The sequence below is a fragment of the Procambarus clarkii genome, chromosome 19 (assembly GCF_040958095.1).
Source record: "Procambarus clarkii isolate CNS0578487 chromosome 19, FALCON_Pclarkii_2.0, whole genome shotgun sequence".
NCBI lineage: Eukaryota > Metazoa > Arthropoda > Malacostraca > Decapoda > Cambaridae > Procambarus > Procambarus clarkii.
Window position 1 is genome coordinate 17,222,912 of NC_091168.1, and position 5,484 is coordinate 17,228,395.

The following is a 5,484-nucleotide window of genomic DNA, read 5'->3' on the forward strand; positions in this document are numbered from 1 at the left end:
AATCTCGCTTACGATAACTCACCCTTACCCCCCAACACACTTCTCTTTCCTCAGCCTTCCTATAGTTTGACAACTGTTCAATGAACGTTGGACACGCAGCTACTCATCAGCAACATCTGCCTTTAATAATATGGACGGAAGAGCACAGTTGTATTATTGATTCATTAAAAGACTCATTAAAACAGCAGTATGAACACCGAACAACTATCACAACGACAACCTTCTGAAGGTTTGATGAAAGACATGACAAGCAGAAAGGAAACTAGAGCTGCCAGTTGCGAAAAACGTTTAGCAACGCCATCTATTGACCGATAACTAACAGCTAATTCGCGTTGTCAGGGTTAGAAAGTGTGTGCTTATCATTATCGAGGCCTCCTCCTAGGTCAATTACCGACCTTCCCCACGATAGAGCTTACAACAGTTGCCTAACGCCCGAGTACTGCTAGGTTTCTGCTAGGTGAACAGATGCACTAGTTGCAGGAAAAGATGCCCTATCATCTCTCTCCTGCCAGGGAGTTGAACCCGGGTGTGATGGGCTCTGTGGGTGTGGCAGCGGGTGTGGCAGCGGGTGTGGTGTGTGTTGAGGACAGACAGACAACAGGGAGGAAGTCTGGCTGGATTCCCTCACTGTTGCCCTCTGTAATCAAGGCAAAACATATAAATTAAGATAAAACAAAAAAATGGATATTTACATTATCTCTCAACTACCCTTACTTTCACTTCTGGGCGTCCTTGAAGAGCATCAAACCTGTATTGGGGGTGGGTGGTCCGTCTCCTGGAGCAGGTTCTTTCTCCGGCGTGATATGTAATTCAGACGGTTTTCCCAGCGTCCTCCCGCACGCATTTCAAGGCTGTTCTTCCCCATTCCTTAACTCTTCCCTACTCCTTTCTCGTCCCCTCTATTTCCCAATCCTAAGAACGATGACGAAAGCAGTGCATAAGGCATAATTTTACTGCAGATTGTTATACACATGTAGTCGTTCGCTGAAGAATATTCATTGGCATCTTCACATGTAGGAGAGGTGGATGGAAAAGGTTGCTTCGCGCCCTCTAGAGTTATCTTATCTCTAAAATCGCTATTTTGTCAGTGTTCAAGTCGACTCTCTAAGCTGACTGGAATGAAGCAGAAGAAGTGTTGTTCCCGTGCCAGATATTATCAAGATGCATGCCAAGAGAACCATGTGTGAAATATAATTTCGTAAGTTTGGCTAACTGTGGTGGATCTGAACTGTGCAGTGTCTCCTGGAGGTCGAGTCTCAAACCTGTTCCACTCTGCACCCAGCCTGGTCCACCCCACGTGCCCGACCACTCTTACCCTACTCCACCCTGTCCTATCCTGTCCCACCCTGCGTTCCTGTAATATTTGTCCCTGTCTCTTGGTGCATCACTCTGCTGACTCCTACTGTCCCAGACCGCTCCTGATTCTTTACCACGCCTCGCTGACTATTCCCTACACCGTCCTCACTCCGCCGGTAATACTTCCCTACACCGCCCCTAATTTGTCTCAACACCGCCCCTGATTTTCTTCCATACCGCGCATCACCCCTGATTGAATTGTAGACGTCTATTGATTCTTCCCCATCTCGTCAAGAACTAATGTGCGATGACCAAACCACACGTTAGATAATGGAAAAACGACTACGTTTCGGCCCATCCTGGACCATTATCAAGTCGTGAAATAGAAGAGAAGAAGTTACAGGCAAATACATAGGGTAAAAGAGTAACAGGAGAGGTGAGGAGTAGGTAACAACCTCTTACTTGAACTTCACCATTATGGAATCCGAGGCCTTGCCCTGAACTATATTCGATCCTATCTTAGTGATAGACACCAATATGTTGTCATCAATAACATAACGTCTGTAACGTACGATTATGTTACGCTGTTGGGTAGCTTAGATACACAGTGTTTAATGAGTTTCATATTTATTTAGTAGTCCTGGATACAGCAGTGTCGTAGACGTTGAGACGGAGCTTGGAGCAGAGCAGAGAGCTGAGTGTGGCCGGAGTCGCGGAGCTCTATGGGGGAGAGCGTTGTAGCTCGATGCGGTTCTAGTCTGCTGTCTGTTGTGTCGAAGCTGTAGCGTCTTGGAGACGATAAGAACTGCCTACGCCGAGTGCTACATTCTTGACTGGAAATTGTACTGTTGTCTATTGATTGATGAAGATTAAGCCACCCAAAAGGTGGCACGGGCATGAATAGCCCGTAAGTGGTGGCCTTTTGGAGCTATTACCAGTATCAAGAGCTGATACTGGAGATCTGTGGAGGTGCGACTGCACCCTGCGTGACGGGAGATGTCTCCCGGACCAAATGGTGACCAAATGGTGACACTGCTAACGATGATGAAGTTTAAGCCACCCAAAAGGTGGCACGGGCATGAATAGCCCGTAAGTGGTGGCCCTTTTGAGCCATTACTAGTATCAATAGATAATACTGGAGATCTGTGGAGGTGCGACTGCACCCTGCGTGACGGGAGATGTCTCCCGTGTTGTCTATTCTCATATCGCTTCCATATATTTGGTGACTACCCCTCACCTTTCTCTACTAGGATAGGAAGATGAAATAACTATTACCTGTAATTAGGGATAGGATTATAGCTTGTGTAGTTAGTGCCAAGTAGTTACGCCATTAAGATAATGAGATAATGGAGCGAGTATAAGGATTACTCGCTACACCTTCCACACTCTATCATTAACCGAAGGAGTGCCGCAGGGCAGCATCCTAGGACCTCTCCTATTTCTTATATACATCAATGATCTGCCTAATGTCTCTAACCTTCTTAAACCTATATTATTTGCTGACGATACTACCCTCATCTACCCAGACCCCAATCCACATACACTAAATAATGTTGTAAATAACGAATTAAAAATGTCCACTTATGGATGTCAACCAACAAAGTCACACTAAACATAAAAAAGACCTACTGCATTTTATTTGGAAGCAAATCAACAAATGCATTTCAGCATCAGATAAACAATGTTAACATCAGCAATAAAAAAGGATGAAGTTCCTTGACCTATACTTAGACAAGAGACTCAACTTCAGCGCCAACATACAACACCTAACCAAGAAAGTCTCAAAAACGGTTCGTATTCTTTCTAAAATCAGATATTATGTTCCAAAATCTGCTCTTCTCTCATTATACTACGCGCTAATCTATCCCTATCTTACATACGGTATCCGTGTATAAGGTTCAACCACTGCAAACTACCTCAAGCCCATCATCATCCAGTATTGTATGTACTAGCTCTATCTATAAATTCATAAATATTTGTATCACACCTTGTATGTATGTACTTTATCTGAATAAACATTTGAATTTTGAATTTTGAAGTAAAAATCTGTTATCAGAACAATAACAAACTCTGTTTTCAGACAACACACAGCCCCTTCCTCTCCCTGTTTAAATCCCTAAACATGCTCAACATAAACTCACTCCACACATTCTGTTGTGCCATTTACATGTACAAAACCCTGTTCCTAAATGCAAATCCTGATCTGAAACTCTTCCTTGACTGATGTATCTGAACCCATAATCACCACACCTAAAATAAATATATCTTTGATATCCCCAGAATCAAACTAAATCTGTGTAAACACACTATGCAAATAAAGGGACCTAGTCTATGGCACTCACTCCCTAACGAATTGAAAAGCTGTCCAACTTACGCCTTATTCAAAAGTAAACCAAAAAAGTACCTAATTTCATCCTTATGGTTTCCTACCTAGTGCTTCAAGCTCGCACTGTATCTTGTGCTACTCACTCCCCCAATATATGTGCTTAAGACATATAACTTCATCATTGTAATCACTGCAATCATCTTATATCATGGTTGTTATACTGAACGCATATATTTCTACAATATACCTGGAAACAGTCCTCAAATTATGCACAATGTACCTGTTGATAACCCTCAAATTTTACTATAATATACCTACTAATCTTCTTCAAATTTTCTTACAATGTACCTGTTAACATTTTTGAATTTGACAAGAAATTACCTACTTAAAATTACCTGTTAGATTAAGGACCTGCCCAAAACGAAACGCTATACGTGTTAGTAGCTTTACAAGAATGTAAGAACTCTTGTATATATAAATAAAAACTAAAATGTAAGAATAGGATGAATGTAAAAATAAGTTTTTTCTTAATCTAACATTCATTCTATTCTTACCTTATTTCCTTACTATTACCTTCCCCATCTTACTTTCTTACCTTATGTATATATGCCTTACCTTCCTCTTTTCTCTCTACTCGTACAGGACCTCTCATGGAGGCCACCTTACCAGACTCCATCGACAGCACGACTCAGCCAAAGTTTCAGCCAAAGAAAAAAAACAGAAGACCTAGAGGTCTACACTAACCCCACCAGCTCCATTACTGGTACAGCCAGTCCTCCTAGCCTGAAATCCACCATCAAGACCCCCATCCATCCCAGATCTCTACTACCAGCTACTGATACAGATAATGGGTCCAAAGAGCCTCCACTTACGGGCTCACCATAGTCCGTGCTACTTGGAACTTTTCGTTCTGAGTAGCTGAGTCTAAAACAACAACAACAACATTCTCTTTTCTCTTACGGGCTATTCATGCCCGTGCCACCTCTTGGATGACTTAATCTTTATCAATCAACCAACCTCTTTTCTATTACATGGCTTGATAATGGTCCAAAACGGACCAAAACGTTGTCGTTTCTCCATTTTGTGTTGTGTGGTTTTGCCATCATATCTTCAGCCACCTTATTGTGACTCATCGTCAACTAATGCGCATTTGTTACATCCCACGCGGTTCTCGGCTCCAGGAACCCGGCATTTATTCTAATTAAAAGCTTCGACCAGCTTCTGAAAGGACGAGGAATAGAAGCAGAATGAGAGAAAGGGGAAGAAAAAAGAATCAGCTATCAAGGTAGGCACAATTGTGAGAGGGAAAGGGGTGGATGACGTGGAAAAGATATTGGGATGGGGTGGGTGGAGGAGGAAGGACCAGTTATCTCTTGGGAGAAGGCACGCCCACGTGAGGGGAAACATCACTCACTGTCATGTACAGACGGTGAGCGAGGGAGGGAGAAGACGCAAACACCGGCGAGGCAACAATTAAAGCTCCGGAGATGTGGGTAATAACTAATAGTTACCGAAACTCATCATTAAGATGTCAGACGCACGCCCTAACTATCCTTCGGTAGATCAAGAGCAGACCTCACTCCAGGCATGTAAGGTAAGCGCTGTCAGGGAAGCACCTTAATTGTTTTCATCCTGCAGGTACTTTACCCTTCTTATACTGCAGGTATTTTAGGGGGCCTGACGGCTGAGTGGACAGTGCTCGGGATTCGTAGTCATAAGGTTCCGGGTTCGACCCGCGGCAGATGCGTAAACACATAGGCAGAGTTTCTTTCACCCTGATGCATTTGTTCAGCTAGCAGTAAATAGGTAACTGGGAGTTAGACAGCTGCTACGGGCTGCTTCCTGGGGATGAGTAACAAAAC